Below are 12,697 nucleotides of genomic sequence, written 5' to 3'. Positions count from 1 at the left end.
TCTAAAAACTTCAATAATCAGTACAAATCACTAATTTAATAAAGTGTAATAGCAACTCAAAAAAGATGATTGTACTCAATCACAATATCACGCACTTGTTTCAAATTTGAACAATGTATATCACATAATAATGAGATCTTATTTAAGTTGTTACACATTACATATAAAGGGGAACGTAAGAGAATGTTGGTATTAACCATTGGTAGCCTAAATATTAAAACATGTCGGGACGAACTTCTTGGTATTTGAAAGAATAGTTCACTAATTAGATTTATACAATCAATCTCATTGTGCAATAGTTTATAGCAAAAAGTCGTACTAGACAAAATTCGTCTCACTTGTAAAGATGGTCTTTTTAATGTGTCTAATAATAATTGATAACTGAAACGCCTTTCTGGATAAATTCCATAATTTCTGTGATACATAAATTTAAAAAATTTTCTTTGGACACTTTCTATTCGAAGTATTAGATTATGGTAATGTGGTGACCATACAGGGTATCCCAACGAAAATTTGACCCCCCCCTATAATTGGAAAACTGAATAATATTTCAAAATTCGCCGAGACCCGTCGATTTTTGTTCTTGGGGGGAGCTTTTTTGACAGTCAAGCCAACTCGATATGTTCATCCCCCTAATGCCTAGCAACCCCAACTTAAAAATTTCAAATGCAACTACCCCACTTGTGGCACATCATTTTAAAGCCCTTTTCATTGCGAATACAGTGACGTACCGTTTTTAGAAATCGGTTGAGATTTGACAGAATTATTGGTTACAAACGAAAAGATGACAAACCAACTTACGCGTAGTAATTTCTACACAAATGCCCACCANTGATGTTAGAGAAAATCTTTTAAGGAGATCATCATGAGGAAAACCAACACATGGATAAACATTATCCAATTTAAATGACAAAAATTTTAAGAATTTGCGTTGTACATGTTCTATATTGTTAATATGTACATTGTAATGTGGATTCCAAATAAGGCACGCATACTCCAACTTGGAACGAACAAACGCAATGTACTACAATTTTACACTGTTTTCATTGGCAAATTCACGACTATTTCGCATTATAAATCCCAGCATTTTATATGCATTAGCCAGTATGAATATGAATAAATTTAAAATAGCTATAAAGCTATTTGTTTCGCAAAAACGCGAACAAAAACTTTTTGTTCGAAATACAATTTTAAAATTTACTACATAATAATTCAATCATAAAATTCGAAATAATCAATGATGTGGAAATCTTAGAATTTTTAGAAGTTGTGTGAACGAATTTTTTTCCTAACCATTAGAAATTAAATGCACTTATCTAATTTCTAAAACATTCAGTAAGTGGAAAAGTCTCAGTGAAAATCTCTCGGTGTCCATGTGGTTAACAAATATTTATACCAATTCAGTAAATTTTATTTTACCTTTAATTAATTAATAAGTTGTTAATCCAAATTCATTAAAAACATCATCGATGTTCTAATCTAGAAAACCATAGGTTTTAGACTCTTGGTTTATAAAATTGTTATACCCAAAATAACCCAAGAAACAATCTACTATTGTTATCAATGGACACATCCTGTATATTACCTCATAGTTCCACAACTTCTATATCCCAGTCAAAAGAATTTTATTCTACGTTATAACCCCTGGTAAGATGCTGATACTAATTCTCCATCAGAATCTGTAGGTTTCCTTGCAAAGGTAGTATATCAAATTTTTTGAACAATAGACTGAGAACTCACGATTCCTCACTACTTTTAGAATTTGAAGCAATTATACCTGTTATTATTGTTATTATTCAATAATTTCCAACGCAAACTGAAAATCATAATGAAATTAGGATTCCGCCACTCCTTAACCTCAATGTTTTAGATATGTAACAAACATCATTAATGTATAACCTTCAATCCACGTGTTTGAACCATTCAAATGAAGTTTTTTAGTTAATTACAGAAGATTTTTTTAAAACTAATTGATTATTTTGTATTCAATATTGTTCGTAATCTCCATAAAATTTCAACTCAAACGTTTAAAGTTGTACCGAGAAACAATTTCGGAAGTACTTATTTAAATAATTATTCTAGTTAATTATAAACAGAATTTCTTACTGATATCAAATTGATACAAAATATTGATATAAATGTGAAGGTCTTCAATATTTATCATCCTGTGTTACTAAGTGTTTTGGTCCCATAGGTATGCATATGAAACTTCTTGCTTAAATTGATATTTTTTATATTCTGTTTTAGTCTAACAACATAGTTTATTCGTATTTTTTATCTAAATAGAGAATTTTATTAGTAAAAATTACTATCTGGAGAAAATAAAGCAATTAACCGAATATATCTCAAATAAGAACAATACCAACATTTAAAAGCTTATAGATATCCTAGAAGATGTTAACTTTCGAATAGATGTAAATTGATTCAAATTTTAAAAGAAATAACAAAGGTATAAATGGAGCCAAAAGTGCAAATTTGCGTTGTGTACTTTAAAACGCAAGCTAATTTAAAATAAGTTTAAAAATATTCCCAAAATTCTCATCTAATGAAGTCATTATTTGCGTGGTACAGATTTGCTGACAACCAATCTTCAAACATGCTAAAATGCAACTTCGAAGGCAAATTATTAATTAATAACAAGATATGGTAAAGGCACAAATAAGTTATGTTATTTTTCTTCGCTTGAATGAGTTTTTAGCTTCATATGTAGTAGTTTTTAGCTTCATACTAGTTCAATATGGGAACTAATTTATTTAGTCCAATCAATTGCAAACATGATTTTGTTTTTCTAAACAACAAAATATACTATTTATTGCATATTTAACTTAAGTGGACCTTATATGCCTCAGGTCTTACTTATACATTTACGAAAGATACGACCGTTTCTTCAAAATATATTCAACTACTCTTGAAACATATTCATTATGTATGTGCAAATAATTTTTAGCAAAATAAAATTTCCCAGTAACATAATGTTATATCATAAAATAAAAAAGCAGTTTAATAACTACTTAGCCAATTGACAAAATAAATCTTGAATCCTTGATTTTGTCTACGCCGTGTATCAAGGTCAAAAAAGTTGAAATATTATTNAGTTGCATTTGAAATTTTTAAGTTGGGGTTGCTAGGCATTAGGGGGATGAACATATCGAGTTGGCTTGACTGTCAAAAAAGCTCCCCCCAAGAACAAAAATCGACGGGTCTCGGCGAATTTTGAAATATTATTCGGTTTTCCAATTATAGGGGGGGTCAAATTTTCGTTGGGATACCCTGTATAACAGAGGCTTATTCTAATTTTGAACGGATAAAGGAATAATAAATAATCATTAATGTTTGATTATTCTGAAAACTTCGACAACTCCTGTTCACAAATCCTAACATTTTCAGTGAAGTTACAGTTTCACAAATATGAGCGTTGAATGAAAATTTAGTGTCAAAAATTACACACAAATCTTTCATAGTGCTGCATCGTGTAAGTACTAAATTATTTATACTGTAATCAAATTTTATTGGCTGTTTTTTTAATGTATAAGTCATTGCTTTGCACTTTTGATCATTCAATTTCAGTTTATTAACTGTACACCAATTTTCAATTTTTCCTATTTGATCTTGTATAAACAGACAGTCTTTAATTGAATTAACTCTATGATATATTTTTAGGTCATCAGAAAACAAAAGAAAATTACAATCAATAACTTAAGCAATATCATTAATAAACAGTAAAAAAAAGGCCCTAAGTTAGATCCCTGAGGGACTCCAGATGAGGGGTAAAAATATTTAGAGTTGAAACCATTGAATGACACAAACTGCGATCAATTACATAGATATAATGTAAAAAATTTTAATAGAGAGTCACTGAATCCATATTTTTTTAATTTACATAAAGTTAGGCCGTGATCAATTCGGTCAAAAGCCTTAGACAAATCATTATATTTATATAACATCAACTTGACCTTGGTCATCAATTACACTGGATATGTATTGAGAAAAAGTAACCAAATTAGTAATTGTCGAACGATTTTCCATAAAGCCATGCTGCAACGGACTTATATAATTCTTAACACAAGGGTAAATTCGGTTGTACACAGAAATCTCCAATACCTTTGCAAAATTACAAAGAATAGAAATCGGTCTGTAATTAGTTAACACATAGCTATCACCAGATTTCAGCACTGGACAAACTCGTGCTACCTTCCACATATCAGGAAAAGTATTAGTTTTAATACTTAAATTAAACAATAACAGCAAAGGTTGAACAAAAACAGATCTGCAATCTTTAATCAAGAAACTTGGAATCTGGTTCTGGCCCGATGTCATCTTATTTTTTAATAATCTTAATATTTATTTATTTATTTATTTANGAAGGTCACGGTCAAATCAAGGGTCACCGTCAGATAGCTAGGGAAAAATCCTACAACGTTAGTTATGGTAATTTTTTTGCAACCCGTTCTTTTCAAGACAGTGCGCCAAACCATGCGTGACCTGGATTTGACCTTTAATGACCATCATAGGTCAAATTCGGAAAATGGTCAAGGACATATCTGAACGTAAAATTTTCCGCTCTTTTCATTTCCGGGGTCAAAAGTAGGGCATCCCATTTGAAAAAATTTACTTAACCTTGAAATAACCTTGAAGGTCAAGGTCAAATCTAGGTCAAATTGAATAGCCAGGGAAAAATCCTAAATCATTTGTCTGAATCATTTTTCCTCAATATGCATTTTTCGAAAGTTATTGTGCTGTTTCCATACTTTTGGGACACCCTGTATGTATACGTGTGTCCAAGATAAGGATGGGATAGCATTAGGATCTAGGAAACGGTAAGAGATACGGGGTGGCTCAAATTAGAAAAAAGTTGTGTTTTCTTGTACCTAACAATATGCTGTTTAGAAAGTTTTAAAATTCCGGGTAGTTCCGTAGATATCCGAAAAAAACCCGAAATTTTGCAAAATCGTTTTATTTTTTGGCTTTATTTGATAGCGAATTTTAAAATAAATTGCATATTTATACTGCCACTTTTTTTCGCTCTATCCAATGGCGTCAACATTTTTACAATATGACGTTTCGTCTTCGAGGGGTCTTCATCAGGTTAATTTTTTTAAATACGTCGGTGCTATTATTATGACAAAATCTAGCCATTTTTAATTCTGAATTAGATATTACTATTGTAATCGTAAAAAGGTTTTTATCTTGTTTTAGCTGTCATTTAAATTTTTTCTTGAGTACGGCTGCTCTGAACGCTTTCAAAATATCTATTGCAGGAAGTCACAACAATATAAAAGTCAATACAGCACAAAATATCCAACATTTTTTTTTAATCAATAATTTAAAAAAGTACCTAATAAAAAAATAATACGAATTTATGAAATGTTTTATTATTTCTAATCTAATTCTTCTCAAATGAGATTTTGTCATAAAAATAGCAGCGACGTATTTAAAAACATTATGATTATGATTATGATGATGGCCCCTCGAAGACGAAACGTCGGATTGCAAAAATGTTGGCGCCACTGGATAGAGCGAAAAAGTGGCAATGTAAATATGCAATTCATTTTAAAATTCGTTTTCAAATGAAGCCAGAAGAAAATAAAACGATTTTACAAAATTTCGGGTTTTTTCGAATATCTCCGGAACTACCCAGAATTTTAAAACTTTCTAAACGGCATATTGTTAGGTATAAAAAAAATATAACTTTTTTCTAATTTAAGCCACCCCGTATCTCTTACCGTTTCCTATATCGTAATGCTATCCCATCCTTATCTTGGACACACTGTATATAGTTTTTATCAGACTCTGTGTATTTCGACTAGCTGAAGAAGAATGAGCCGTCAGAAATGCTTCATCACTTCAGGATTTTTACTTAATCTCAAAAAATTGCTCGAATCAGTAGAAATCGCGATTTTTTGTTAAAATAGTTAAGATTTTGAAATTTAAGAAAAAAGTACAAGAATAAAAAGTTTTTATTTTGACCCAATTAACACGCCTATACCTTACTTTTAAAATATCCGGATTTCCGTTTACTGTTTTTTTCTTAAGTCAGTTAGATTTAGAGCTCATGACCTATTCCTTTTTATTAGTTTACGGTTTGTTGCATCAGGTTATGTTACGTGTAGATTTTAAAGTTAAACTGTTGCAATACATTTCATAATTTCAAGATGTTTTTCGTATCATTTCGCCCCTTTTAAGAAATTCAAATTAATTACCTGCACGTTATAAGATTAATGCAAAATAAGGTCCTTAAATTTTGAAAATGAAACTTACCTGAGCTGTAAATTAAATGAAACCTGTCTTGATTAGAACCAATAATTTTTGTGTTTGTGATTATTGGCATTTATCATATAGCACAGTAATGTTTTAAGAACTAATTTACACCAATAATGTGGGATGGTTCAAATCGGAAATCCCGCAGTTTATCATAACATAATTCCTGATTGCGTTGTGTACTTTTACATGATATTTATAGTATTTCCAAGAAAAAAAATTATAATTATCTGGATTTCTTTTTTTACGCTAACATTTTTTCCTTTGTGGTTTTTAATTTAATAGTGAAAAATGTTTAGCATACATTCTTATAATGTTTGTAAATTTTAACAATGAGAAATCATAAGGAAGAAACGTAATCAAAAACGCATTTGTGATACAAATTTGATTTAATTAAATTAAAAATCTAGAGCGGAGGTCATAATCTTTCACTAAATAACAGTATTAAGCTATCTTTAATAAAATAGGCAGAGGTCATTGATATTAAGATCACAAATTTAATACATACGCTGCTTAAATAAATAGTAACACATATTTGTAAAAAAAAATTAAAAAAAAATTTTCATATTACCCAAATTAGTATTTTAATTTTTTTTTATGTGCATTTTTTAAAACGACGAAAATAATTATTTTAAAACATAAATTACATATTTTTAATTACCATTACTAACGTACCAATTAGATAATATTTAATAAATCATGTAAACAAAATCTTTGTTTTAAAACAATAGAACGTTTTTTTAATTGTCGGTGCTTTCTCCACATTGATATCAAAACCATATAAAAGCAGTTTGTTTACTAAATTATTTTCCATTGTAACTTCGCACAACGTAAATTAATTTAAAAAGTGCAACAGCTGGCAACACTGATAGTACAATGTTACAACTTACCATGCTAATTTCAGTTGCCCCGGTTTATGCCGCACAGTCGCAGCGCAAATAGAAAGCGCAATTACCAAAACTACAACTCGACTATTTATTTGATAAAAAAAAAGAATTTCAGACTCGTATTTAGGGGAACATGTACCTACTATTACCCCTAAAAAACTGACCCCCACTTAAAGTTACATCTTATCTGAATAATTCGTGCGAAGAGTGCATATAACTTCACCTGATGAAAATTAGAAAAAAAAAGTAGAATTTCTTTCGTCTGTAATAATTTCTTTTCAGTAACGAAAAAAAAATCACGATAATTTATAAATAAAATGTACCTTAGTGATCCAATGTTGCAATGCAAGTAAAGTATTTCCTTGAACATTGTTTTTTTTACATCGTAAAAATATACCTCTAGCGATATTTTTTTAAAATATACGTTTTCATATTTGAATTAAATTAACTAAAAAAAAGAAGAATATTATGTATGTATGTATGTATGTATGTATGTATGTCGGAGGGTGGTGGAATTGTCTTCCACCGCGGCACTTAGGCCTTATTAGGCCCCTTGTACACCCTCCTTCCTTACTCGAGTACTTTTCTTCAAACCATCCTACCACACCACGGGTGGCTTGGTGGCAAAGTCCCGTACAGTTTATGTATTATAGCATGGTCTTGAGTTACAGAGATTTTCTTACTCTGTTCTTATTACCATTTTATCGGGGACCACACGCATGCGGCAAATGTTGGGCGACCCAGGTCTCTAGGTAGTCTGCCACAGCCACGTCCCCGAGCCTGCCTTAGGTCACCCATCCAAATTCCAGCCCACGTCCGTGATGCTTGCCTCGGCAGATCGAAATCCGCCGGCCAAGACACTCGGCTAGGCAGTCCCCAAGGGGAATATTATTATTGCGTATTTTAACGAATACACATTAATTAACCGAAATTCCAAAAGAGTCTTTCTCAACCGGTTTTATGAATATACAGGGTGTTTCAGGATTAAGTCGACAAACTTTAAGGAGATATTCCTCATAAAAAAATTAGAAAAAAATCAAGTATAATTTTTTTCCCAGAGACGCTTCATTTTCGAAATATAGGGCGTTAAAGATTTTTAAAAAATTCGAATTTTTTAAATAACTTCTAAATGAAGAAGGCTATTTAAGCCAAATTTGACATGACACATCTTATAAAATACTATTTTTCCATAGAAGTAGAAGTCCCGCAAGCAACCAGTGGCGGAGTTATGGGGACTCAGACTCATTAAATTATAAGACAAATTAATACGGCCCTACTGAAAATAAAATATGATGCTGTTTTTTAGATAGAACAGTTTGTTATTGACAAAAAGTGTACATTCACTTTTTTTCCTAACCTCTTATAGTTTCATGGCAAAATTGATTTTTCGGAAGGGTGCTTCTGGATTCTGTCGGAACGGAAGACGTTCCTCATAAAACCTAAAAAAATATAGCACCTATTAAAAATGGTCTTAGTCTCGAGTATGTGTGAGTCAAATAAGCCTTTTTGTCTTCCCTTCCCTTGGGTTTAACCAATAGTATTAAAATTATTTAGGAGATGCTTCGTTTTTGAGATATAGGGTATTTTTTTTTAGAAAAAAAAATATGTTGATGAAAACAATAGAAATATTTAAGTACCTAACATCTAATGTAACTATGTCGTGATGCGACAACGTAACGACCCTTGCAATACTCCTAAATTTTATCAGGTGGTTTGTAGTCACTTCATTTACTTGTGTTTGTGTACTTTTAAATAAAATAAGATGGCAAACAATACATGAACATTTATTTGTAAACTGAAACAACCAAAAAATTACCAATTAATATTATACCTAGACAAAGCGAAAAGTGAATCAAAAATGAAATGATTTAAAAAATATTTTGTTCAAAATGGGCGCCTCCGGACTGTAGACAAACACGACATCTTCTAATTATGGAGGTAGTGGCCGATCGACATTGAATTGGAGTTAATTCTCGACACGCTTGGACTATTCGCTGTCTTAGATCTTCTAGGATATCAACTGGCACCTCGTAGACTTTTTGTTTAACAGCACCCCAAACGAAATAATCCATCGGTGTCAAGTCCGGTGAACGTGCGGGCCACGCTGCGGCTCCTCCACGACCAATCCATCTCCTGGGATAATTAATGTTTAACCACTCCCTAGGACCTCTACCAAAATGGGCAGGACAACCATCCAGTTGAAACCAACTGTTCATTCGAGTATTAAGGAACTCGGTAAACATGTCGGCATTTAACCGTTGCGGAAGGAAGTAGGGACCAACTGTAGTGTTGTCCAACACACCCAACCATACGTTACATCGGAATTCATGCTGAAAACTATGTTCCCATACCGCCCGTAAATTCACGTAGGACCAAATATGGTTGTTCCTTTGGTTTAAAATTCCCCTTCGAGTAAATGGTGCCTATATTTTTATTCTATTTTTTTTAGGTTTTATGAGGAACGTCTTCCTAAAGTTTATCGACAGAATCCAGAAGCACCCTTCCGAAAAATCAATTTTGCCATGAAACTATAAGAGTTAGGAAAAAAAGTGAATGTACACTTTTTGTCAATAACAAACTGTTCTATCTAAAAACAGCATCATATTTTATTTTCAGTAGGGGCGTATTAATTTGTCTTATAATTTAATGAGTCTGAGCCCCCATAACTCCGCCACTGGTTGCTTGCGGGTTCTACTTCTATGGAAAAATGGTATCTTATAAGAAGATGTGTCTTGTCAAATTTGGCTTAAATAGCCTTCTTCATTTAGAAGTTATTTAAAAAATTCGAATTTTTAAAAAAATATTTAACGCCCTATATTTCGAAAATGAAGCGTCTCTGGAAAAAAAATTATACTTGATTTTTTTATAAGGAATGTCTCCTTAAAGTTTGTCGACTTAATCCTGAAACACCCTGTACAGGTTGTCCCGAAATTCATGCAAAAAAATTTGGTCATATATTCTTAAGACAAATTTAGGGAACCCGTATTTTTTCTTTTTGCCAACTGGCCCCTTCTTTCGGAGTTACAGCCCCCTGAAATCTGCAGTCTTTTTCTCAATAAGTCTTTTTTATATCTCAAAACCATGTTGTACGAGAATCACTAAATTTGGTACACAAGGGTTTTATGACCTGTGGAATGTCACAGTGCTACGCTTTTTGGCGAGAAACCCCCTTAAGACACTTTTTCGTGGGCCCCCTTGTCTTTGGAACCAGAAAAATTTTGTCGCAAAATTGATTTTTCTTAATTATTAGTTAGCTAGAAAGCCATTGAATTTAGAAACTTTTTTGTCTATTGATATTTGTTTCGTAAAACGCAATATTTTTGAGGAAAATGGCGAATCAGATATGCATTCGATCACATTTTGACATTTTTCTCGAAAACTTTGCGTTTTACGAAAAAAGTATAATGGGACAAAAAATTTCTAAATTTAATGACTTTCTAGTGGACTAATAATTTTTAAGAAATTTAAATATGCGACTAAATTTTTTTTTCGTGGGGCCCACGAAAAAGTGTCTTAAAGGGGCTCCCCGCCAAAAAACGTAGCACCATCAGATTCCACATGTCATAAAACCCCTGTGTACCAAATTTAGTTATTCTTGTACAACAGGGTTCTGAGATATAAAAAAAAATATTCTTAGGGGCGGACTTCAGGGGGCTGTAACTCCGNGGAGTTAGAGTAAACACTGTTAAAGTAATCACTGAAACCATCCACAATAGATTGTGGTGCATTAAAAACAAAATTATCGTTGATCAGTCTACCAGGTATTCTAGAAGTTCCTTTTTTTGATTGAATGTAACTACAGAAATACTTAAGAGTCAGTTTTAATTTTTTGTTCAATATCAGTTATGTATAATTTATATGCTGTTCTAGTTTGCGACTTCACTAAAGCTCTTATTCTCTTAAAACTTTCCAAGTAAAAACCAATATTGTTATTTTTATACTTCTTAAAGTAAAAATTTTTCAATTTCATATTTTTAATGATATCATACGTATACCATACTGTATATTTTCGTACTTTGTTTTTAAATTTATGTATATAATTATTAAAAATTGAATGAAGTACAAAATGATTATTAAATCATTTTACGATTTAGTAAAATCAGATTTTATGTTTCACACTTTTCAATGGCAAACATATGTATATATGTATGTATTAGGAGTAGTATCAAAAAACATTAAAAAGCAAAATGTATATAAAGTAATATATATTTTGTTAAACTACATTACATACATTACGGTATAAAGGTTTAATATTAAGTTACATATAGCATACAATACAATTTATTCTTCTCATACTATTCCTTAATGAATAGTTTGTCGCATCTCCCAGTAGCTTTTAATTTGAACGCTCTCTTTAAAGCATCTATCTTAGCTTGGCTGCATACGAATCTTCTCTACTCTAGGCCCTTTAGCTGAAGCTCATGACTACACTGCAAATACAACAAGAACTGTTAACTTTACTGTTATCATTTAAGCGTATTGGCATCAATTCTTTAGGATTCTTCGTTTTTTAAATATGACATGAGTTTAAATCTTACCTATTTTGTTAATGTAATCCACAACAAAAAGAAGTAATCCAGAAGTAGCCACTGAGTGCTCATTGAGCCATCGAAATAAGTCTCTTAGCACTAGTCACTGGAGATTTATGAGATGCCATGGATGATGACGAAAACACCGAACTATTGGAACCATTTCTTTTTAGACCTCCATTGTTCGATTTCCTGTGATCGTTTATGTGTAAAAAACGATCAATAACTTGGCGCATACAGCTATGAGTGCGACTGAACGGGTTTGTGTACATTTTTAATAGATATAACTTTTGTCCTCACTAACACTTTACTACAGTTGACCACTCAACAGTTGAAGTAATATTGAATATAAGAGTTCAAGGAGGCTTAGTTATATACTCACGTAGGACGTCATCAAAACTTGTAGCGGCAGAAGTCCAATGTCAAGTATAATGACGCAGATGGGTGGCAAATGCAGTAGAAGATGTGTAAATATATGAAATTTACGCAAATATGTCCAGTGTGTATAAATTGTTATTATTTATTATTTCGACGCTTAATATACCATGCATATTCTCATATTATTTATTTATTTACTATAAAGTATTTAATGCATTTTGATTTTTTAATCCATAACAATAACAATCTTAAAGTTTCTAGAATATGGAGACAAAATCAGAATATGGAGTTGGTAATTCCCATGTAAAGAAATTCATTCATAACAGACAAAATATTAAAATTAACATTTTTATCCAAGGACTCAGACATTTAAAGTAATGGTAACCTTATGTAGAAGTATTTCCTAATTTTATTTAAAATAACTCGATAAAATTCCTTTATATACAGTGAGAATTATGTTCATATTATTATATTTAAAATAATTGTACCTAGTGGAGTTTTGATTATTTTAATTGTAGTAACCGAAAGTAATTAAGAGAGGGAAGTGACATTTTTAGTAAAACGGCAGATACCTAATACAGAGGGGCGAGTTTTAATTGCATTGGAACGGAATTCAAATTGAAATCTAAAAATATATAGGTTATA

At 31.4% G+C, this 12,697-nt stretch overlaps 1 long non-coding RNA gene across 1 annotated transcript; it reads right to left on the bottom strand.

Moving 5' to 3' along the window:
- Nucleotides 1–11,333: 11,333 nt before the first annotated feature.
- LOC108905154 lies at nucleotides 11,334–12,002 on the bottom strand. The gene is made up of 2 exons (XR_001964254.1): nucleotides 11,684–12,002; nucleotides 11,334–11,575 (listed from the first exon to the last, which is right to left on the bottom strand). It is a non-coding gene; the product is annotated as an uncharacterized LOC108905154 (long non-coding RNA).
- Between the last annotated feature and the right edge of the window lie 695 nt (nucleotides 12,003–12,697).

This window comes from Anoplophora glabripennis, unplaced genomic scaffold (genome assembly GCF_000390285.2).
Source record: "Anoplophora glabripennis isolate ALB-LARVAE unplaced genomic scaffold, Agla_2.0 scaffold264, whole genome shotgun sequence".
NCBI lineage: Eukaryota > Metazoa > Arthropoda > Insecta > Coleoptera > Cerambycidae > Anoplophora > Anoplophora glabripennis.
The sequence above is the reverse complement of the archived record's forward strand: the minus strand, read 5'-3'. Positions and strand labels throughout refer to the sequence as shown.